The 25535-nt window shown below is 40.1% G+C and overlaps 1 long non-coding RNA gene across 2 annotated transcripts in view; it reads left to right on the top strand.

Annotated features, from left to right (window-relative positions):
• LOC104975179 (uncharacterized) overlaps nt 1-25535 on the top strand; it is a 108101-nt gene that overhangs the window by 71287 nt on the left and 11279 nt on the right. Inside the window, exons 4-5 of one of the 2 annotated variants that reach the window (XR_009491902.1) lie at nt 2903-2980; nt 16891-21613. This is a non-coding gene — a long non-coding RNA (uncharacterized lncRNA). Of the gene's footprint in view, nt 1-2902; nt 2981-16890; nt 21614-25535 lie in introns of those variants that run through there. The other variant, XR_009491903.1, reaches the window with a different exon arrangement.

The following is a 25535-nucleotide window of genomic DNA, read 5'->3' as shown; positions in this document are numbered from 1 at the left end:
GCCATGCAGTCTGTGATACTTTGTTACAGTAGCCCTCACTAACTAATACAGAATTTATATTCATACTGTTGTTGTTCTGTCCCTAATTTGTGTTTGACTCTTTCTGACCCCATGGACTGCAGTATGCCAGGCTCCTCTGTCCTCCACTATCTCCTGGAGTTGGCTCAAATTCATGTCCATTGAGCGGATGATGCTATCTAACCATCTTATCCTCTGTTATCCCCCTCTCCTTTTGCCTTCAGTCTTTCCCAGCATTATTATTTTCATATGCTTAAAGCTAACTGCCTCCTTACAAATACCTGTGAAAAGAAGAGAAGTGAAAAGAAGAGAAGTGAAAAGCAAAGGAGAAAAGGAAAGATATAAGCATCTGAATGCAGAGTTCCAAAGAATAGCAAGAAGAGATACGAAAGCCTTCCTCAGCGATCAATGCAAAGAAATAGAGGAAAGCAACAGAATGGGAAAGATTAGAGATCTCTTCAGGAAAATTAGAGATACCAAGGGGATATTTCATGCAAAGATGGGTTCGATAAAGGACAGAAATGGTATGGACCTAACAGAAGCAGAAGATATTCAGAAGAGGTGGCAAGAATACACAGAAGAACTGTACAAAAAAGATCTTCACGACCCAGATAATCACGATGGTGTGATCACTCACCTAGAGCCAGACATCCTGGAATGTGAAGTCAAGTGGGCCTTAGAAAGCATCACTACGAACAAAGCTAGTGGAGGTGATGGAATTCCAGGTGAGCTTTTTCAAATCCTGAAAGATGATGCTGTGAAAGTGCTGCACTCAATATGCCAGCACATTTGGAAAACTCAGCAGTGGCCTCAGAACTGGAAAAGGTCAGTTTTCATTCCAATCCCAAAGAAAGGCAATGCCAAAGAATGCTAAAACTACCGCACAATTGCACTCATCTCACATGGTAGTAAAGTAATGCTCAAAATTCTCCAAGCCAGGCTTCAGCAATATGTGAACCATGAACTTCCAGATTTTCAAGCTGGTTTTAGAAAAGGCAGAGGAACCAGAGATCAGATTGCCAACATCCACTGGATCATGGAAAAAGCAAGAGAGTTCCAGAAAAACATCTATTTCTGCTTTATTGACTATGCCAAAGCCTTTGACTGTGTGGATCACAATAAACTGTGGAAAATTCTGAAAGAATTTCTCAAGAGGCAGACCACCTGACCTGCCTCTTGAGAAATCTGTATGCAGGTCAGGAAGCAACAGTTAGAACTGGACATGGAACAACAGACTGGTTCCAAATAGGAAAAGGAGTATGTCAAGGCTGTCTATTATCACCCTGCTTATTTAACTTATATGCAGAGAACATCATGAGAAACTCTGGACTGGAAGAAACACAAGCTGGAATCAAGATTGCCGGGAGACATATCAATAACCTCAGATATGCAGATGACACCACCCTTATGGTGAAAAGTGAAGAGGAACTAAAAAGCTTCTTGATGAAAGTGAAAGTGGAGAGTGAAAAAGTTGGCTTAAAGCTCAACATTCAGAAAACAAAGATCACGGCATCTGGTCCCATCACTTCATGGGAAATAGATGGGGAAACAGTGGAAACAGTGTCAGATTTTATTTTTGGGGTTCCAAAATCACTGCAGATGGTGACTGCAGCCATGAAATTAAAAGATGCTTACTCCTTGGAAGGAAAGTTATGACCAACCTAGATAGCATATTCAAAAGCAGAGACATTACTTTGCCAACAAAGGTCCGTCTAGTCAAGGCTGTGGTTTTTCCCGTGCTCGTGTATGGATGTGAGAGTTGGACTGTGAAGAAGGCTGAGTGCCAAAGAATTGATGCTTTTGAACTGTGGTGTTGGAGAAGACTCTTGAGAGTCCCTTGGACTGCAAGGAGATCCAACTAGTCCATTCTGAAGGAGATCAGCCCTGGGATTTCTTTGGAAGGAATGATGCTAAAGCTGAAACTCCAGTACTTTGGCCACCTGATGAGAAGAGTTGACTCATTGGAAAAGACTCTGATGCCAGGAGGGATTGGGGGCAGGAGGAGAAGGGGACGACAGAGGATGAGATGGCTGGATGGCATCACTGACTCAATGGACATGAGTCTGAGTGAACTCCGGGAGTTGGTGATGGACAGGGAGGCCTGGCATGCTGCGATTCATGGGGTCGCTTAGAGTCGGACAAGACTGAGCGACTGAACTGAACTGAACTGCCTCCTGGACAGTTGTTGACATTTTAAAAATATGTGCTTCTAAAGGGTAGAAACCTGTAAGTGCCTGTAATGCCCACTGGCAGATGCAGAAGTGGATTATTAAATTCTGTTTTCACAGACTTTGTTAAGTGTGAGGAAAAGGTAAGGTATTTATCAATATTCATGTCATTTAATGGGAACAGCACTGGTCTTAGTGTCCACAGACCGAGACTCGAGGTCATATTCAGCCACAGGCTGAGGGGTTTGAAACTAGTTCCTTCACTAGTGGGGCCCTGCAGTCCTCATTCAGTTCCCCATTCCCTCACTTCAAGACTCATGTTTAGAAAGTGTATGTCTCTAAGAGGTCCAAAATGTCAATCATCCCCACAGCTGGAGCCAGGGAGAGTCAGGGCAGGGCTCTTGGGACATGTGAAGAAGTTTGACTAGCTGTCTAGACAGACAACCTCAATGTTTAAACTTGACTGAACATCTGTTAATCATCCAAGATGCTCCTGATGCTACGCCAGCCTGGAGGTGGTCACCTGGGTCCTGGCCACCAAAGTCTTTGTGTGATCATGGCAACTGGGGGGCTACAAGATAGTGAATTAGTGTGAACAGTCAAGAGTTTGTATGTCGCCTACCTAGAATCCAGGTCCTAAATGATAATGGGAATTTAATCAGGGTACTAGCTCTGTTCTACCACAAATAATACTAAATTTTCCTTCTAATTGGCAGGAGTCCAGAACCAAAACCCCTCATCGCCAACTGTTTAGTCTGGATATAAGAAAGTGGATAAATTTTCTTCTCAAAAAAGTAAGTTATCTAAATTGGAAAAAGCATTTCTTCTTTTAGTCTTTATTCCAATAGAGGCCTCTTCTCCAGCCCCTCTCAACCAAGTGAATGCACTTATTCTAATATTAAAGTTGTCTCCTAGAATGTGGTTGTTCTCTCTCGCTTGCATTTTGGGGAACTTGGAGTGAAAATAAGAAAGGGATTTGAAAATCAATCAAATGGAATAGAATTAATCAGATCAAATCATATCAGTCAAATAAAGGCAGTGTGTAGTATGCTGCCTTGCTGGCCCTGTCTGGGGAATGAGAGTCAGACCGAGACTTCAGCTGGGTTAGTTTAGATTGGCTTCCATTTGCCTCTACAGTGGTGATTCCTGAAGTAGTGGGGGAAATTCACTGCTGTCCCTCTGCTATGTATTTAGCTTGCTTCAATGAGGGGGAAAGTGATCTGGGGAGGATGAAGAGGGAACTAATGTTTCTTCCAGTCTCTTCTCTAATACCATAGTGTCAGCACCAATAGTAAATATTCTCTGAGATACTATGTTAGGCTTTGGGGATCCACCAATTAGCAAATCGAGTTATGGCTCCTGGCCTCTTGGAACCTACCATCTAGTGATAGGAGGGGACCATGGTGTTTTCAGAGCACTAGGTGTGCTAGGAATTTACATGGATTATCTCATTAAATGCTCCCAACAACCCTGTTGTTGCTATTATGATATCTGTTCTGCTCTTTGAAAACCTGAGGGCGTATATGGTTTAGCTTTGTCTACAGTCTGGTGATGGTGGCATTTGATTTCAGGTGCAAGGGTGTATAGGCACCTGTCCATCCTGCCCTCCCACTTCCCAGTGCAGCCCCATAAACAAAGTTATAGCTCTTACCCCCAGTCTGTTTACTTGTGTACTGGTGCTCTGGGAACCAGAACACATCCCTGGCTGGTCTTTGGTTTACTGACCCATATCTCAGTCTCTCCTGAGACCCTGAAGTTCAGTTTGGCATTCTTATTTTTAATTTAGCTCTCTTTCTCCCAGAGCTTAATTGTATAATGTTGCTTCAGTTCTGCCATCCACTTTTCTCCCATCTCTCTTCTGATCCCTTCATTCTCTCATTTTCACACTAACAGTTTGATGAGGAGGTTATGCCTGATCCTGAGCTGGTTTTTCTTCCAGATTTTGGTTCTGTATTTGAGGTTTTGGGATGCAAATTAACCTTTTTTTTTCAAGCAGTGGCAAACAGATACAAGGAACTTGAGGAAGATCAAATTCCAGGATCAGCTTATGAACCCCCAGTTTGGCCCCACTGAAACTGCTGGAATATACAGACTGATCTTGATATTATAATGGGGCATCATGCTTCTTCCTCTTCCCCACACCCCAAGTTTAAACTCTGGGGTCTGTTTAGCCAGCCGGTTACCTGGAGGGCTGTAGATGGTAACTGCCAGACAGAACGTCTGTGTCTCTAGGTTTTCCCTTGGAGGCAGAGCTGCAGCCTGACCTGATATGCTTTCTGCCTGAGAGCAGGAGCACAAAGTGCAGCCCTGCCTACTTGCTGGCAGGTGGGCTGCACTGAGAGTTGGTGGCGCCTGCATGCCACCTTTATAGCATAGTATTTCCATGCACTAGACCCAGGATACAGCCTTTCTGGGAACTCCCTAGAGAGGGAGGTGACGATGACGGGAGTCAGTGGACAGAAGAACAGAATTGTTGGTGGAAGGTCCCCCCTTTTCTGAAAGGGTGAAGGTTAAGAGGAATAAGCACTTCCTTCAGACGTCTGACATAACGATTTCTCCAGGTAGTGGACTGTGGAACTCTTCTTTCCGGATAGGAAGAAAGAGCCAGAGAAGCACTTAGTGCTGGAAGAGTCAAGCCCTTTCATGTTGCGTCCGATAGAACTGGGCACCTGGGTGACTTGCCCAGGGGTACACATCTGCTCAGGAGCTGTATTAGGGGCCCCAGGAGTCCTGACTCCCAGCCTAGCGTCCCTCTGTTACTTGACTGGGGCTGGAATTTGGAAGTGTCTCCTTGAGAACACCCACATGCCTGCAAACGGTTTTCAGCTTACTCTCAACAGCTTCATATAATAGTTGAGGTCTCTTTGTTCAAGAGCTTTGATCAAGTGGCCTTAGGCAGTACATGGCTTATCCCATTCCCAACTCAATTGGCTTTGTCTGTTGATTGTCACCCTCTTACCAGCAGCGACTGTTCTATACCAGGAACCCTAAGGGCAAGCTTAGAAGATCAAAGAATGATTCTAGTAGGTGCCCTATCTCTCTAGATCAGTTAGGACCAGGGAGAGATGTTTTCTAACTTGTCTTCCTTATCCTCACAACCTTTGGGAATTTTTAATTTGAATTTATACTTATACAAACAATAATATGAGAACTATAAAGAAAGGATGTTCTTTCATCCAGAGAGGAATATGGGTAGAGCACAGGCTTTGGAGTGGAAGAGGCCTGGATACAGATTCTAGCTCTAGGACTATCGACTTGACACTAAACTGCTGCTGCTGCTAAGTCGCTTCAGTCGTGTCCGACTCTGTGCGACCTCAGAGACCGCAGCCCACCAGGCTCCCCCGTCCCTGGGATTCTCTAGGCAAGAACACTGGAGTGGGTTGCCATTTCCTTCTCCAATGCATGAAAGTGAAAAGTGAAAGTGAAGTCACTTAGTCGTGTCCGACTCTAGCGACCCCATGGACTGCAGCCTACCAGGCTCCTCCGTCCATGGATTTTCCAGGCAAGAGTACTGGAGTGGGGTGCCATTGCCTTCTCCGATCGACTTGACACTAAACTACTTACTTAATAAGTCTTAACCACCATTCCCCCGTCTATGTACTGAGCTGTGCTTAGTCATTCATTTCTGTCCCATTCTTTGTGACTCCATGGACTGAAGCCCATCAGGCTCTTCTGTCCCTGGGGATTCTCCAGGCAAGAATACTGGAGTGGGTTGCCATGCCCTCCTCCAGGGGATCTTCCCAACCCAGGGATCAAACCCAGGTCTCCCACATTGCAGGTGGATTCTTTACTGACTGAGCCACCAGGGAAGCCCAAAAATACTGGACTGGGTAGCCTATCCCTTCTCCAGGGGAACTTTGTGACCTAGGAATTGAACTGAGGTGTTCTGATTACAGGAGGATTCTTTACCAGGTGAGCTATCAGGGAAGCTCTTCCCCATCTATAGATGGGAATAATAAAGGCTTCCTGTGTGTTTGTTAAAATAATAATATAGATAAGGTCTTGCATATGTAAGTTTAATAAATTTTAGTTCTCTTCCACTCTCCTTCCTCAGTATAACCATTTTTAATTTGTTGTGCTTCTTTCAAGTTCTTATCCAAATGCAGGTATATTTGCACATACTGTAGATGTAATTTTGCATGTGTGCTTAGTCACTCAGTCGTCACTCTTTGCAACCCTTTGGATTGTAGCTTACCAAGCTCCCCTGTCCATGGGATTTTCTGGGCAACAATATTGGAGTGGGTTGCCATTTCCTCCTCCAGGGGATCTTCCCTACCCAGGGATCAAACCTGCATCTCCTGTGTTTCCTGCATTGCAGGCAGATTTCATTCCTACTGAGCCACCTGGGCTTTATACATTTTTTAGCTGTTATACCATCATCTGTCCTTCTCTGTTAGTCTTAGTTTGGATCATGTGAAAATGCTGATATTCAACTATTTTGAGTTAGATAGAGCAATTTCACTTATCCCATGTAATATGGAGTTTTCAGAATCATCATTGTAAAAGAAAGAATAATACTCTATTGAGTCAATATGCCATGATTTATATAAGGATACGCATTATTGACTATTTTGATTATTTTTCATATTTTCCTATTAAAAACAGTTTTATAAGACTTCCCTGGTGGCACAGTGAATAAGAGTCCACCTTCCAGTGCAGGGGACACAAGTTCGATCACTGATCCAGGAAGATTCCACATGTCACCCATGGGGCAACAAAGCCCATGCACCACAGCTGCTGAGCCAGCATGCAGCAACTACCAAGCCCATGTGCTGTGATTACTGAAGCCTGCTCCACAGGAAGAGAAGCCACCACAATAAGAAGCCCATGCACCCTAGCAAGGAGTAGCCCCTACTCGCTGCAACTAGAGAAGGCCTGTGCAAAGCAACGAAGACCCAGTGCAACCAAAATAAGTAAATAAATCTTAAAAACAGTTTTATAATGAAAATCTTCATGTGTATAGATGACTTTTCTTCTTTGAATTATTTTCTTGGGATAAATTTCCAGAGGTAACTCCAATTTTATTTTGAGGCCCAGTGAACTGTATTAATTTTGCCCATAGTCATCACTTCTATAATCTGTTCCTTAGGTCTGGCTAGGATTGAAAACTATTGGCAGAACCAACTCAGAAAACAATGAGAATTCTTGAAACCAGCACCTGGTATTTGTCAGGACTGAGGGAGAAGGGCAAAGAACAAAGATATAGCAGGAATTCTTCTCTGGAGGCCTGGTCAATCTCAGCAAGAAATTGAAAAAAAAAAGACTTTTCATTCATTCTGAGCTGTCAAGGAAGTCAGAAAAAAAATGCACAAAAAGGAGAAGCTTGAAAACTACTTCAGTGGTCATCAGTATAAGGACAAATAAATCAATTGTAATGTGATTCTTAGATGAACTATCATAAGCAGTTAAAAATGAACTAAATCTGTATAAAGTGATATGAAAAATTCTCAAAAAAAGTTAATGAAGAAGAGCAAAGTGCAATATAGTATACCATTTATGTCAACTTGAAAATCATGCATGACAGTGTTTTGCACTTTCATGGATACTAACATATGCATTTAAAATTATTAAAAATAAGCAGGAAAGATGCACATTAAAAATCATGATTTTGACTATGGAAAGTAGCAAAAGAGATAATTTTAATTGTACCTATAACTTTTTTTTTAATTTAAAAAAACAGAAGAAAATATAGCAAAAAGTTAACAATAGTGAATTTTGGGATGCGGACACCTAAATGTTTGTTTCATTATTCTTGTTTTTTTTCTGTATTTGTTAGATTTCTCATATCATCACCGTCATTATCATCAATAACAAAAGATGTAAATATGAGAAGTGGCAGTGTTGGGGTGATGGATTGGAGGAAGGGCCACCCAAGTGAAAACCGTCAGGTCTTTGAGGCGGTCATGGATCAGCACGTTAGTGCAGACTGTCTCCTTGTTTCCCTTTGCTAAGCCAGTTTTTCTCACACAAGCGCTTCCTTGTTGGCTTTGTGATATTTCTGTGTTTGGTCAGCTGCTGTTTCTGGGAAGGGCTAAAACTTCAGGCTATCCTATCAGTTTCAGCTAGAATAGATCCAGTGAAAGCTCAATCTCTAGAGAGGCCCTTCACTTGAGATTCTAGAAGACATCTGATGGAATAGTTCCTTATTAATTCCAGAGCGAATGCTGATGATTTGGACACTGATTAGTTGCCAGGCCAGTAAATAAACAGTTTGCGATTTTCTTTGTGATAAGTGGAAGAAAAAACTGCCAGAAAGAGAGGACTTATTAAGGACTTGATTTTTGATCTGCAGATGAACATGGTTAGTCAGGTCAGGCATGTAGGAAATAACAGCCAGAGAACAGAACAATCCCAGGCAGAGCTGAGTGGCAGGCACAGAGGTGGAAGTGAGAAGGCCAGCACCTCATGCTATCATCTTACCCAACACAGTGGCGAATACTGTGGTAAAGCACCAGGCTCTGGCTTTAGGACCAAGCCAAGGAGTGTTGGCTCCTGACAGCTCACAGCAGCATCCCTCCCCAGGAATTGCCAAGAACAGCCTTGCTCAAAGTTATTACCTTCCCTCAGCTCCAGTACATGTTCAGAGATCCAGTACACATTCAAAGAGTGGTCTAAGTGGATGTACCAAGACTTGGCCCTTTTGCTTCAGTGGCCATCCCAGTCCAGAGCTCCCCATGAACTTGACTGAAGATCCTCTTACAGGTGCAGCACAGTTTAACCTCTCACTCTTTCCTCTGTCCAGTCGTCATCCTTCACCCTTGTTCCTCATGTCCCAGGGGTATTGAGCCAAGAGTAGTAACTTCCTGAGTACAAGTTTCAGAACAAAAGCAACAACAACAATAAAACAAAACACCAGCAATAAAAACCTCAGCATCTCATGGTATATTTTCCAGGGAACCTTATCTATAACCTACCAGTCTTGAACTGTTATTCTTTTTCCTTATGCTTTTCTTGTCCTTATTTGGGTAGTTTAATAAATTAGTCTTGTAAATTGACCTTCCAGGTTCTTGTCATCTCTAGTGGTTAATCAACTACTATGCTCGCAAGAAGAGTCAGATACAAGTTACGATTTGAAGGAACCTACTACCCAGATTGGAAGCTAAGACCCTCCGACTGAAATGCTGTTGCTCAGTAAAACTACATTGTGTCCAAGTCTTTGGAGCCCCATGGACTGCAGCAAACTGCTTCCAAATCTGGAAAGGAGTATGTCAAGGCTGTATATTGTCACCCTACTTATTTAACTTATATGCAGAGTACATCATGCAGATGTACCAGACTGGATGAAGCACAAGTGGGAATCAAGATTGCCAGGAGAAATATCAATAACCTCACATATGCAGATGACATCATCCTTATGGCAGAAAGTGAAGAACTAAAGAGCCTCTTGATGAAAGTGAAAGAGGAGAGTGAAAACATTGGCTTAAAACTCAACATTCAGAAAACGAAGATCATGGCATCCGGTCCCATCACTTCATGGCAGATAGATAGGAAAATAATGGAAACAGTGAGAGTTTATTTTTTTGGACTCCGAAATCACTGCAGATGGTGACTGCAGCCATGAAATTAAAAGATTCTCGCTCCTTGGAAGAAGAGTTATGACCAACCTAGACAGTGTTTTAAAAGGCAGAGACATTACTTTGCCAACAAAAGTCCATCTAGTCAAAGCTATGGTTTTTCTAGTAGTCATGTATGGATGTGAGAGTTGGACTATAAAGAAAGCTGAGTGCCGAAGAATTGATGCTTTTGAACTGTGGTGTTGGGGAAGACTCTTGAGAGTCCCTTGGACTGCAAGGAGATCCAACCAGTCCATCCAAAAGAAAATCAATCCTGAATATTCACTGGAAGGACTGATACTGAAGCTGAGACTCCAGTACTTTGGCCACCTGATGCAAAGAACTGACTCATTGGAAAAGACCCTGATGCTGGGAAAGATTGAAGGCAGGAGGAGAGGGAGATGACAGAGGATGAGATGTTTGGATGGCATCACTGACTCAATGGACATGAGTTTGAGTAAGCTCCAGGAGTTGGTGATGGACAGGGAAGCCTGGTGTGCTACAATCCATGGGGTTGCAAAGAGTCAGACATGACTGGGCAACTGAACTGAACTGAACTGGACTGGACTACAGCATGCCAGCCTTCCCTGTCTTTCACTATCTCCTGGAGTTTGCTCAAACTCATGTCCATTGAGTCCCTTGAGTCAGTGATGCTATCTCAGTTGGTAAAGAATCCACTTGCAATGTAGGAGACCACCCACAATGCAGGAGACCACCCGCAATGCAGGAGACCCGGGTTCGACCCATGGGTTGGGAAGATCCCTGCATCAGGAAGATCCCCTGGAGAAGGAAATGGCAACCCACTCCAGTATTCTTGCCTGGGAAATCTTATGGACAGAGGAGCCTGGTGGGCTATAGTCCATAGGGTCACAAGAGTTGGACACAACTTAGTGACTAACCCACCAACACCAATTTAAATAATAATATAAAATTCTAGCTGAAAGAATACTGCAAATTTGCTTGCTTGGTAAATGGAACAGATGTGTTCTGTGGGCATGAGAGAGAAAATGTGGTGGTTAAGGAAGTTAGTGAAGAGATTGGAAAGTCAGCGAAAAATTTAACTGAATTAGAAAATTGGCAAAGATCCAGAAAGTTCACAAATTATGCACAGATATAATAATTATAAGATGGTTAGGAAGAGAATGGAGGTAAATTTATATCAGAGTTTGACAGAAGTGTGAAAGAAAGACTAGATGGAAGAATTGTGAGAAAAAAAAAAGGGGGCAAGGTATATAGCTGGCCCTTGAAAAACTCTAGGCTTAGGGGCAAACAACCATGTCTGTGTAGTCAGAAATCTGCATATAACTTATAGCTGGCCCTCTATATATGCACTTCACTTCCTCTGTATCCCCAGTTCCTCTGTATCCATAGCTCTGCATTCTCAGATTCAACCAGCCTGAGATTGTGTAGTTCTATAGTATTTACCGTTGAAAAAATCCACATATTAAATGGACACACGGAGTTCACACTATACTAGGGGATGCAACCAAAGGCAATTTAGAGTCAGATTGTAAAGGGCATTGAGTATTGGACTAAGAAATTTGGTTTTACCTGAAAAGAATGGGGATATAGTTGAAATTGATATGGACACTGATGGTTAGGAAAAGCGTAGAGACAAGAAGGCAGTGGTGTTGAAAGCAGGTTGAGTTGGGGTAGATTGTATAAGATCTACTGGAAAGGAGGAACTTAGAGGCAGCCTGGACCTTGTGCCGAGTTCTGCCTTTAAGCTGTAAGGCAGAGAATGAGGATGATGGCAAGTCTTCTTCCTACACTGACTGATAAAAATAATACGGTGCAGCCTGTGTCACAGTGGTTCCCACTTCTCTGATTTTAATGCTGTTCCCTCAGTAAACTCTCCAGCTGCTCATCCATATCCTGCTTATTCAACACGGCCCAGGAAATGTCATGCCTCCTCCATGAAGTCTTGTCTGGCCCCTTCAGTCCATAGTGACCTCTTTTCTTTGGACTAGTACCATCCTTCAAACCAGACTGTTTCATTATTTGGTCTATGTTTTACCTAAGTTAGTGCAAGTTACTGCTGAAGCTTATTATAATTATATTAATATCTAGACAAGTCCTAGAAATAAACTATGTACCACTGTGTTTTCTTATTTCTTAAATTAGGTAGTTGGTGAATTTCTCTTCTTTGCCATCATCCCTACAAAATTATTTTCATCTTTTCCTCTTTTGATTAAAGAGTGCTATTTTGAACTTAAAATAGTGATAATTAAACTTCATTACTATATGCAGAATGCTATCCTAAGTGTTTTGCAACTATAACTCTCTAACCCTCACAGCAATCCTGAGAGATAAGACTTGTCAGTATCCCTGTTTTACAGATAGGAAAACTGAGGCAGAAGAGGCTAAATACCTTGCTCAGATTCACATAGCTAGTGAAGAGTAATGATTCACAGAGTTCTAAACTAGGGTGGATAGTGGAATCATTTATTCTAAATTTTATCTAAGTAAAAACTCCACTTAGTTTTTACTCCACTACCCACCCACTTAACCCCTACCCCATTCATTAAGACACCCAAGGAAGGGGTTGATGAATGTATGATTGAATGAGGATTGGATTGGACAAATTGTATGTTCATGTAACAGAGTCAAAGATTGGGTCCTTAGGGAAGGTATTCTCTGAATCTTTCCAAGAGAAGAAACTTTTATACTGATCTCAGGTATTCTCACAGTGAATTTAATATATGTGTATAGGATGATCCTGACTTCTGAGGTCATGCCCAGTTCTTAAAGATTAAGACACTGCAAAACCTTCTTTCACAAAGTATATTTAGACTTTAGGAATTTCTGCAAAGCATGTTTGATTGACTTTGATTGACTTTAATATATTTAAAATTAAGGCACTAAACAAGTCATAAACCCTTTAAAGTATTGTTCATCTTAATCTGTAGCTTCAAATGCTCATAGACCTCTCCAGATACCAGACAGACCTGTAGGGTTTGGGATTCCTCTGAAGTTCAGTTAACTGTAAAAGACCGAGGAAAATGCATGGCCAGGGGTGTTTATCATTAAAGCTCATCATTGTTTCCCACTTTCCTCTTTCTTATCAGAAGTCAAAGGCAACAGGGAAGATAATGTGGCTATCAGGGTTATCACTTGTTGCCAAGTGAAAAAGCACAGCTGAGTTGGATTTAGCTTGATGGCCCTCTGTTGAAATTCAGGATCTCTTATCTTTGCTTCCACTTCTCCTGTCTAGACACTTAACAATGATTTGCAGGAAATTAAGGCACTTACCCCTGCAGAGAAGTCATGGCTAAAACATTTCTAAATATAAAGTGTGTGTGTGTGTGTGCGCGTGTGCGCTTGCAATGTAAGTTAATGTTAATTCAAAAGGAAAACAGCAATGTTTTTTTCTGTCTCTGGAAATGGGATTAGCTGACCCTTAGGCACAGCTATGTGATTTTGCTTATTTTTGTTTTCTAGGCTTGTCCTTGTTATTTAGACCACAAAACACAAGCCTCTTTCTTCTCTGACACAAGGAAATTGGAGTATCTTGTATTCAGCTACATTTTCTTTTATTTGCTTTCTTTTTATTTTTTTTTATGAGTAAAGATAGGAAAATAATTTTATTATCTCAACAGCTGGTATCAGAACTTCTTATAATGAAACATTGGCTTTTTTGAGAAAATGCACTGATAAATTCACTTTGGAGTCTCAGGGCCTTGGTATTATCATCCGGCATCCAGGTTTTCAGAGGAAGAGAGAAAAGTTTTGCTGCTAAGTAGGGAAGAGGGAATTGGGGATTTGGCTTTTCTGGGGGCAGCCAGAGTAGGTGAACCTTCAGCATGAGTGGTGTTAGGGAAGCAAAAGAGAGATGACTTCCAAAGCTGTCAATCTTTAGAAAAGATGTAAGGGAGAATAGAAGGGCTAAAAGAAAGTTTTGATATATTCTTTGCGGAATAATTAAACTAGTTTCCACCTAACCTCTCATCTCTCCAGTGGAATCTCTAATTTCTTTGTGGGAGGAGGAGGTAGGTTTTACGTCCTTGTCGGTGACCAGAATGTTTTCATAGATTCAAGAGTCAGAGCTTAGGAGGAAAGATATTGTCTGGGTCACGTATTAGGGCTGTTTAAAATATTAGTTTTTGCACAACACTCCCAATTGGCTGCAGAGTTTATCTGATTCAGTTAAAATAGCTAAACCAGTCAAACGGCTATTACTCAACTACATTATCTTTCATTCTGAAATATGTTTAGGAGGAAAGATTTAAGGAAGAACCAGTCATTTGTAAAAAGCCAACATTCCATATATGATGTATTTTGTATACGCTTTTATCTTGTACAAACTGATAGGTGTGTTAGTTTGCTAGGGCTGCCCTCACAAATATCACAGACTAAATGGCTTAAGCAGTAGAAATTTATTTTCTCACAGTTCTGTAGGCTAGTCTAATATCAAGACGTTGGCAAGGGTGATTTCATTCTGAGGTTTCTCAGAGGTTTCATTCTGAGGCTTGTGAATGGATGTCTGCTCCCGCTTGTTCACAAGGTCTTTTCTCAGTCATTGTTTCTGTGTTCCATCCTCCTCCTCTTGTAAGAAATCTGGCCTCATTTTATCTTAATTACCTCTTTAGAGGCCTATCTCTAGATAGAATCACATTCTGAGGTACGGGGTGTTTGAGTTTGAACATACAAATTTTAAGGGGATACGATCGAGTCAGCAATAAGGCACCTGCAGTTTTGGGGAAATTTCTACACACATTTACCCACGTACCTGCTCTCTCTGAAGATGCACATATTTTTAGCTGCTACACAAAAACATACATGCATCTTAGTGCAGATTGAGGGAGTTCTGCCATTGCTGGAGGCATGGTGGCAGGGATATGTAGTAAATCTACCTAATACAGCATGATGTCGCCCACCAGGAATGTTTCCTGTTCTGCAGCACGCTTTACAGTCACACTGGGGCTTCTTTCCTCACCTCTGTAAACTCCAAATGGTATTACTTCAAGTCATGCTGTACTGGTGAAACTCAGACCTTGACTTTTGTCTCCTGAAAGAGCTCATACTTTTTTTTGTTAAAACTCAGATCCTGGCTTTCTTTAGAACTTCTACAATTGCTCAAGCAGATTACTTCTAGTATTTACCAAGGAACAGGACCTCTAAATATATCCAGTGTGCCCATCTTTTATGAGAAACCTGTCAGCTCTGAAGGTGTCTAAGGATGTTCCCTATCCAGGTGGAGATGAAGAAGTTGGTCATAGCATCTGAGTCCAGCTTTCGTTTGGGTGTCACCTCCCTTGGTGGCCATGTGCTTGAAGAAATCGGGTGTGGGGTGGCCTCCACTCCAGAGGAACTTATGTGAGTCATAATTTGTTCAAGATAATTGTGATAATTTTCATTCCTCTTGCTGGTGATTAGTTTGAGTATGGAACCTTGGAGAAAGTCTGCTCAGTGGCTTCTGGAAAGAAGAGCATATGGGAGACAACATCCTTCTTTATTCCTGGTTGTCATTTTGTCCACTTTGATATTTGGCATTGTTGCAGCTATCTTATGTCCATAAAGGGCCTTTATCTATTTCAATACAGTGGTATCTTATAGGAGTGCTGAGAGAATCAATTGAGTTGAAATGCTTGTATAACATTTAGAACTGTCTAGAACATGATTGGAGAAGGCGATGGCACCCCACTCCAGTACTCTTGCCTGGAAAATCCCATGGGCGGAGGAGCCTGGTAGGCTGCAGTCCATGGGGTCACTGAGTCGGACACAACTGGGCATCTTCACTTTCACTTTTCACTTTCATGCATTGGAGAAGGAAATGGCAACCCACTCCAGTGTTCTTGCCTGGAGAATCCCAGGAACGGGGGAGCCTGGTGGGCTGCCGTCTATGAGGTCGCACAGAGTCGGACAGGACTGAAGCGACTTAGCAGCAGCAGCAGCCGAACATGATTGGAGAAAGCGATGGCACCCCACTCCAGTACTCTTGCCTGGAAAATCCCATGGACAGAGGAGCCTGGTAGGCTGCAGTCCATGGGGTTGCTAAGAGTCAGGCATGACTGAGTGACTTCACTTTCACTTTTCATTTTCATGCATTGGAGAAGGAAATGGCAACCCACTCCAGTGTTCTTGCCTGGAGAATCCCAGGGACGTGGGGGCCTGGTGGGCTGCCGTCTATGGGGTCGCACAGAGTCGGACATGACTGAAGCGACTTAGCAGCAGCAGCAGAACATGATAGGAGTTCAACAAGTATTATTATTATAAATGTGATAGGCATATTATCAACCATGCTGAAGATGGCAGAGCCCCTGCCATGATGATATTGCTGAGATGCTGAATTAACTCTAACCCCAACTCTGTAGTTATCTACCAGATAGTCCATACCCTCTTTATTATTGAGGATACTTTAAATTGGGACTTACATTACTTGCAACAAAAATCATCCTTACTGATGCATATCAATAGGCTCTTCTAAGTGGAGACATGGCACACATCACCAGAAATTTCTACTGTTTTCCAGCACTATGAAATGTGCTTGGAAAATGAGTCATTTGTTAAAGGGTTAACTATGCTTCATAGTCAAAGGCAGTATTTTTCGTCTTCCAAGTTATTCATGCCAGGTACTCAGGGATTTCAAAAACAATAGACCTTGTATTTCTTGGAGGCAAGAATTTTGTAACAAAAAGGCTTAGAATTTGTAGTTTCAAATAGTTGGACTTGAAAGTACTAATACGTCACCTACTTGTTCTGTGACCCTGGGCAGTTGCTTAATATGTATGTGTGAGTTTATCTGTACGGTGGAAATAATCTTCATGTCCCATGGTTAAAGAAAGACTGGACTGAATAAAATTACACATGCAGTAATAATATTGAAGTTTTCCTCTGTGCCACCATGTACTCTATTAAAACTAATATGTTTTCTCCCACTCATGAATCTACCTAAAACTGTATTAAACAATTCGTCAAAGCAGAGTTCCATTTTACTCAGAGCTGCTTAAACTACCCTGAAAGAAGATCTTGACAGTAGGGCCCTTGAGCACTGGAGTGATTCTAGTTATGGATGAGCCTATTTGTGGTTATTGCCATTTGTGAAACATTTGAAAATGGACATTTGATTTTCAATAATGTGCTGAGAGAAATGATGAAAATTTCCTCTGACTTGACACAAAAGCCTTAAAATGTTCTCTCTCATTTCACAGAAAAGCACTTACTTGATTTCAGTGTCCTTGAGAATATTCCCAACAAAAAGGCCATGGATCAGAATGATTTGCATTGAACAGAACCCTAAACAGGCTAAAGGAATGCTTGCCAAACACAACTCACCTGGGAAAAATGTGTGTCAAGGCAGGCTGTCTGTTGGATGCCCGAATAACTGGTGTGCTTTGCATTCAGATGAAGTGAGTGAAGATGTTTCCATTATGTTGGTCGTTATTCCTCAAGATACTTATAAAAAGAGTCCTGATTTCATGCTCTTCTCTTTAGGCAGAGAACACTATGCTTCTTTTATATGGTCATAATGATGTTTACTTTTTATAACTTAATTGCCAGATATCCCAGACTTAAAATTTTGTGTTTAATAGCAGTAAGTATCTTTAGGCAAGTGTTCTGGTCAAATTATAGTCCCCTTCTGCACCATTACAAGGCTGTTGATCCAATGTCCTTCTTAAAATGGTCAGCATATACTTAATAGTGAGCCACCTCAAATCTTTTTCTGAAAGTAGATATAATCTGTTCATTGACTTATTCACACAATGATGTAACAGATATTTATGGGTATTCATTATATACATGACCCTGTGCTGTTTGCAGAGAAACCAGAGGCAAATAAGACCATTTACCTCTGTTCTCATGATTCTCATAACCCATTGGGAATGATAGTTATTAAATATCTTTACCAGTGATTTTTTTAAATTACCAAAAAGGAGAAACAAATGGTCTTATGAGAACATGAAATAAAAAGTGCAGGAATAATGATCCTCACATGCATATTCTGTAGAAAGCCTTCCTAACACTCAATGAATCTAAATTGCAGATCTCACAAACTTTTTGGCTGATTTGTATAGACAGACTGAAAGAGATGCTTTAGATATAAATAACTGGGTCATCATTATTATTTGTCATTTTAAAAAATGTATCCATATTTAGTTCATGATTATCATCAATAAATAATAATCTTCAAAATCCCCAAACCATAATATATACTCTAAAACATTTACTTGGCATACATTTTTCAACATCTGGGTTCTCTTGTCATTACTGCCTTTCCCTCTATCTCTGCTGATAACAGAGAGTGAATTGTAAGTTCCCAGAGGAAGGTTCTACATTTTTCTATATTGTTTTGCAACATATAATGCAGCCAATATGCACGCCTGTTTTAAATAGACATTTTGATTATTTTATTTTGAGATAATTTTTCTTGACCACTAAATCTTTGGAAAATTTGTGGGCAGAATTCACAGCCAAGTGTGTATGTTGACAGATTCATATGGTAAATGGTCCAAGAATTTAGAAATGTAAAATATTGGAACTGAAAGGACTGAAGACATTATCAAGGCCTACTCCTTCATTTGTAGATGGGGAAAATAGTGACCAGATAGCAAAAGGAATATATCTAAATGCCATATCTCTCAAGATACTCCATATATATTTTATTCTTGGTAGGTTCATCATCACTTGTGATAAGTTTTACTCTAATTGCTGAACTGACAAAGGGGCAGCTGGGAGTGGGGAAATGGAATGAGGGGCAAAGGCATTCAAATAATATCAGGCTATCTAATAAAGCTGCATTTGACTGCAATATTTAACTTCTTTTCAGAGCAGTTTCTTCCTCTTTATCCATATAGAAACCAGCATGCAATAGATTGAGTACAAATGTAAAAGACGGAGGTTTGTACCAAGAAATATATATCTAGGAAAAGTCCAGGAAATCACTTTATTCATGTTTTGGTTTCATCTGGATGCACATGGTTAGAGCACAATTTATATGGAGAAAATAAAATGTGACATTGTTCATTTTGAGGAAGGATGTGCCCTCCAAATCCAAGGCAGTGAACTGATTATTCTTTTTCAAACAAAACCTATTTAGGGCAGCTGAGGAACCTGCTGTTTCTCCCTACCCTTTGTAAAATTGCTGTTTAAATACAACCTAATGGAAAAGTGTATTGTTTTGCATCAAGAACTTCTGCGGCCTTTTCACTTATAGGAAGTCAAGGTCATGAAATGTTTGTATCTTCCAGAAATACTGGAAGATTCTGAAATACTACTCTGAAATAACTTAAACTTCTGAAGCACAGTGGCTCTCAAGATGTCCATCTAGGTAGTTTTGTTATTTTTTAGTTGCAAGGAAAAAAAAAAAATTAGGCCACCATGATATGAAATTTGCTCCAGGAAGTTTGTTTTGATAGATGCTTTAGAGCAGTGGTTCTCAGTGCTGGGTGAATATTCAAATAACCAAAGGAGACTTTAAAATAATATAAGTCTACAGACATTCTGATTTTCTTAGTCATAAGTAGGGTTAAAAGGCTCAGACGGTAAAGAATCTGCCTCAGAGCAGGAGACATGGGTTTGATCCCCTGGATGGGCATTGCAACCCACTCCAGTATTCTTGCCTGGAGAATTCCATGGACAGAGGAGCCTGGCGGGCTGTAGTTCATAGGGTTGTAGTTCATAGGTTGTAATTCTATGTAGTCCATAGAGTTACAGTGGGCAGAAGCTTTTATCTACCATCTTAGTTTTTCTTAATCTCCTTCAACTTTCTGAAGGCTCTTGCCTCTCCGACCCTTGTTGTACCACTTTCATCTTTGCTAGATCCTTGCAGAACACCCCACCCACACCACCTCCATCTCTTCAACTCCCCCTCCCCTGCCCTGGCTGGCACTCAAGATAAAATCCCAAGAGCAAGAATCTCATGACCCATATGCTGAGTTCCAGCTATTGCAAAGTCTATTCTCTTTTTATGTAGATTTGTATAAAATGCCAAACCTCAGGGCATGGGATATGACTTCTTGAAGTAGCCATGGGCTGGATGATTGTTGTTGTTCAATTGCTCAGTCATGCCGACTCTGCGACCCCATGGACAGCAGCATGCCAGGCTTCCTTATTATTCATCATCTCCCAGAGCTTGCTCAAATTCATATCCATTGAATCGGTGATGCCATCCAACTATCTCATTGTCTGTCATCCCCTTCTCCTCCTGCCTTCAATCTTTCCCAGCATTAGGGTCTTTTCTAATGAGTTGGCTCTTCACATCAGGTGGCCAAAGTATTGGAGCTTTGGCTTCAGCCATCAGTCCTTCCAATGAATATTGAGGGTTGATTTCTTTTAGGATTGACTGGTTTGATCTCCTTGCAATCCAAGGCACTCTCAAAAGTCTTCTCCAACCCTAGAGTTAAAGAGCATCAATTCTTCAGTGCTCAGCTTTCTTTATGGTACAACTCTCACATCCACACATGTCTAGTGAAAAAACCAAAGCTTTGACTAGATGGACCTTTGTTGGCAAAGTAAGGTCTCTGTTTTTTAATATGCTGTCTAGGCTTGTCATAGCTTTTCTTCCAAGGAGTGAGTGTCTTTTAATTTCATGGCTGCAGTCACCATCTGCAGTGGTTTTGGAGCCCAAGAAAATAGTCTATCACAGTTTCCATTGTTTCCCAATCTATTTGCCATGAAGTAATGGGACTGAATGCCATGATCTTCATTTTTTGAATGTTGTTTTAAGCCAGCTTTTTCATTCTCTTCTTTCACCTTCATCAAGAGGCTCTTTAATTTTTTTTTTCACTTTCTGCAATAAGGGTGGTATCCTCTGCATATCTGAGTATCTGAGGTTATTGATATTTCTCCCAGAAATCTTGGGCTTGATGGTAAGGGGAGGCACCTAACCATGAGGCAAATCTTGGCTAATGGAGGGGGTCTGGGTTCCCCCTCCTTCTCTCTTCTGTCGACTGTTCTGAGGTGTAGCTGCTCCCTACATATCTGGAGAAGTCCTATTGAGCAACTGCTATGTATTGTCAGTACTTTTTGTGAAGTGTAAGCATCAAAAAGAAATACTGTATAACATTAATTTGTATCTCTTTGCCCACTTTTCTTATCTCTTCACCTTCACTGTCCTATGATTGTACCACCTAAATAAAGTCTCAGCATTCTACTTCCTACAGAGACTGAGTTGAGACAATTTTTTTTTAATTCCTCAAGTAATTCTACCACATGGTCAGACTAGAAAAACATTTCCTCTGAGAAGGATCTGAATTCTCCTCACTTCCAGAGATGATGTATATAGACATGGAGTTTTCATTAATGTTCCTTTTTATTAAATTTTAAAGCAAGTATAAAATAAAATTTAAAATTCTCTCTTTGCCCGTTTCTCACTGTTCCCTATTCACTCACTTTCTTGGAGTCCCAGCATTAATACTATGAATAGTTTGATGTGCTGCCTTGTAGAAGTGTATTTTGTATAAACTTAGACATAGAGTTCCGAGGTTTGTTTACTTTTTGCATGAATGTGATCATCTATCCATATTATCTTGTAATGGTTTTTGTTATTTAACAGCATTTCTCAGAAAATGTCATAATACAGAGAGACTCTTTATTCTTTTGAGTTGTGGTATAGTGTTTCATAAGGTGGATATATGGAATAATTTTCCCTTACTCTTACTAATGAGGATTTAGATTATAACTTTTGAATATTAAAAAATTAGGCTGAATTTTTGTATATGGAATTTAGAAAGATGGTAATGATGACACTATATGCAAGACAGCAAAAGAGACACAGATATAAAGAACAGACTTTTGAACTCTTTTGGAGAAGTCGAGGGTGGGATGATTTGAGAGAATAGCATTGATACATTTATATTACTACATGTGAAATAGATCAGTAGTCCAAGTTTGATGCATGAAACAGGGCACTCAGAGCCAGTGCACTGGGACAACCCTGAGGGATGGGATGGGGAGGGAGCTGGGAGGGGGGTTCAGGATGGGGAACACATGTATACCTATGCCTGATTTATATCAATGTATAGCAAAAACCACTACAATCTTGTAAAGTGATTAGCCTCCAATTAAAATAAATAATTTTTGTTTAAAAAAGGAAAAATTTATACTGAATTGAGCATCCTTGAGTGTGTATTTTTGTGTACATGAGAATGTAATTCTCAAGAACAGATAATTGAAACTGGAGTTGCTGAGTTGAAAAGCATAGTTATAGTAAATTTTGATAGATACTTCCAAAATGCCCTTTAAAAATTTCTACCTAAAGTATGGGAGAATTACTGTTTTTTTTCATACTTTTGCCAATAACCGGCTATTATCAGTTAAAAAAATTGTTAATTTAGGCAAGTAATGATATCCCATGTTTGTTTTAGTTTACCAAACATCATTTTTTAATCTTTATTTTAAACTTCTTGGCCTTCCATCTTCAGTTTGGAAATTTTTATTAAACTTTATTAGAACAGAATGTGAGTTAAGTGTGGTTGCTGAGAAGTTGGACTGTTCTTTATAACAATAGTCTTCTAAGGCAGGTCTAATTATTTTACACTCTCTGTAACATTGGGTCTTGGAATTTGGAGTGCTGAGCCATCCCAGCCTCCTCTCTGAGAGGAACAAGACATGGGCACCAGCCAAAATAATTGAAAAGATTGTCTATTATTTGGATGGCTGGAAGAGGCCCTCACACCTGCCTGGCCTACTCTTCAAATCTCTTGTTAACTTTAACTCCACCCAGCCAGTTTGAACAGAGGCAGAACATGCTGAGAACTTTCCCTAAAGACAGAAAAACATGCCAGGAAGTCTGCATCCAGAAAAGCTGTGCCAGGATTTCCCTGGAAAACAAGCTTTAGGCGAGCTGAAGTTGGTTTGCCAAAGTGAAATAGCCCAGATTCTGAGTATGATTGGACCATGGCTATAGCATGGATAGGGAATGTGTGAAAATGAGGTTTACGACCAGATGTGGACTTCAGACCCCAAAGTAGTCCTGTATCTCTACTTTTTCTATAGATAAACAATATTTTTATGCATTATCTTTCTCCTGGGGGAAAATAGAGTCATGGTCCTTATTATTGAGATGCATTTATTATGATAAAGAGGCATGGTCCTTGTTCTTAAAGTCTCTCAAAGTTACTGGGGAAATAAGTGTTGTTATGTCTAGTTGAAATTTATAATATGATTGGTGAAAAGAAGCATCTTCACATAAAGTGACTCAAGAACACTTTAAAAAGCAATGTATAATGAATTTGGTATATTCAGCACAGAAGGGAGCAATATGAGTAGTTAACTTGGACACAGTTCTAAGAGGCAGTGTTTAGCATTTTGGAGCCTAGGAAGTTGGCTTCCTTCCATTCTTTCCTCTTAATTTTCCATCCTTGCTTATCCCAGTTATCTCCTTCACAGTTAACAGAGATGGAAAGTCAGCCAGCACCCCAGACTGGCTCTGCTTCCCAATCCATTGTTTCAGAGAGAAGGACCAGACCCTGTTTAGTGTGATAGATTTTAGCTTAGACTATTTGTCTTCACTGCCTCTGACAGATCCCCTTATCTGTGGGATTCAATTTAATTCAGCATATTTATTGAGAAGCTTTTTAGTGTCAAGGAGCTGTATGATGAATGCTACAGAGAGATTTAAATAAAGAGTTGATAGGAGCATGTAGGAGGGGGCTATTTATTTTGTATATGTTGAGCTCATGCAACTTATGGGACATCTAGAAAAAGATAACCAGTAAGCCATTGGGTAGTTAGATCTAGAAATTAGGAGAATGGACTGAGGTGATTACAGAATTTGGGATTCATTAATGCTGGAGAAGGCAGTGGCACCCAACTCCAGTACTCTTGCCTGGAAAATCCCATGGATGGAGGAGCCTGGTGGGCTGCAGTCCATGGGGTCGCGAAGAGTTGGACACGACTGAGCGACTTCACTTTTCACTTTCATGCATTGGAGAAGGAAATGGCAACCCACTCCAGTGTTCTTGCCTGGAGAATCCCAGAGACAGGGGAGCCTGGTGGGCTGCCGTCTATGGGGTCGCACAGAGTCAGACAGGACTGAAGCGACTTAGCAGCAGCAGTAGCAGCAATGTCTGTTTACTTGAAATTTTGGGATGAGATTCCCCCAGAGAAAGAAGGATGAGGATGCAAATATCCAGTTTTAAAGAGAGAATAAAGCAAAGCTAGTGAAAAACCAAGGAAGTCTTATCAAAATGTTATAATCGGGGACTTCTATGTTTACTTAATGTAGAGTAAAAGGGACCAGATTCACTCTTCTGCCTGAAAAATAAATAAATAAAATAGAAAAATATTGTAAAACAACAATTTTCAAGATACTGGACATTAAGCAGAAAATAACAGTTATCCACATAGGATAGGAATAATTGAGGTAAGCCCTAAAATTGCCCCAGCTACTACCTTGAGGGAATTTCTAGGCTGAAGCACAGAGGCAACATTGCCAGTGCCTGGTGGACTCCATGAGTTGAAGAGATGAATTAGAGAGTAGAGCCCAAGGTAGCTAGGGTTCATAGGACAGAATACTGGAGAGAGAACTGCACAGAAAGAGAACTTAGAAATCTGAAGATGACATCTTCAATAATAGTAGACAAAGATATTAAAACATTATTATGATTGTATTCCATATACTCACAAATTTAGAGGAAAGATTGAACATATGATTAGAATCATGAAAAGGAGCCAACTCAAATTTTTAGAGATGAAAAGTGCAATGTTTGAGATGAAACTACACTGGATAGGATTAATACCAGATTAGATATTGCAAAAGAAAATACTGGTGAAGTTGAATATATAGAAATGCTCCAAAATGAAACAGAAAAAAAAAAAAAAAGAAAGAAAGAATATCAGTGAGTTATAGGAAAAGTACAAGTAACGTAACATACAAGTACTTTAAGTCCTCAAGAGGTGGAGGGAATATTTTTTAAAATAATTAATGGCTGAAAATTTTCCAATTTTGATAAAAACCCAGATATCACAAACTGTCATGAACCCTAAGCACAAAAAATATTCAGGAAACTACATTATGGCACACCATAATGAAATTGCTCAAAACTAATGATGAAATATCAAAAGTAGGTAGAGAAAAGCACATTCCATACAAAGAAACAAAAATATGACAGCAGATTTCTCATTGGAAATAATTTAATCATAAAGGCAGTGGAACAATCTAAGTACTAAAAGGGAAAAATAAATAACCTATAAAGTCAGAAGTGTATTCCCAATGAAAATATTTTTCAAACTAAAGATGAGTAAAGACAGTTTCACATATGAAGAAAAAAACAGCAAGAAAAGAACTCATCACCAGAACACTTGTGCCACAAAAAAGTTAGTGTAATGTTAAAGGAAATTCTTTAGACAGAATGAAAATGCTTCTAAATGGAAATTTCTATACAAAGGCATGAAAAGCACCAGATATGGTACTATATGGTTACATGTATAATTTTTTCTTATAAAGTAAATGTTTCTAAAACAAAAATTATTTAATAATGATAATATTAATGTGTCCTAGGCTTTATTTCATAGGTGTAGGTAAAAATGTATGACAAAAATGGCAAAAGTCCTGAAAGGACAAAAATGAAGTATAATATTTTAAGGTCTTACATATAAAGTGTTATAAAAATCACTTGAAGCTAGAGTTTAATAAGTTACAGATGTATATTACAAACCTAAAGCAACCAGTAAAATGAAAAGAGAGCTAATAAGCCAGTAAAAAGATGAAATAATAGAAGTTATTAATTCAAAATAACACAGAAAAAGAGGTAAAAGAGAATGAAGAACAAAGGAGACTGATATGAAACAAGTAGCAAGATGATAGACTTAAGCCTAGCCATATCAATAATCACATTAGTTGTAAATGGTCTAA

This window comes from Bos taurus, chromosome 20 (assembly GCF_002263795.3).
Source record: "Bos taurus isolate L1 Dominette 01449 registration number 42190680 breed Hereford chromosome 20, ARS-UCD2.0, whole genome shotgun sequence".
Lineage (NCBI taxonomy): Eukaryota > Metazoa > Chordata > Mammalia > Artiodactyla > Bovidae > Bos > Bos taurus.
This window is presented reverse-complemented; position numbering and strand designations above follow the sequence as displayed.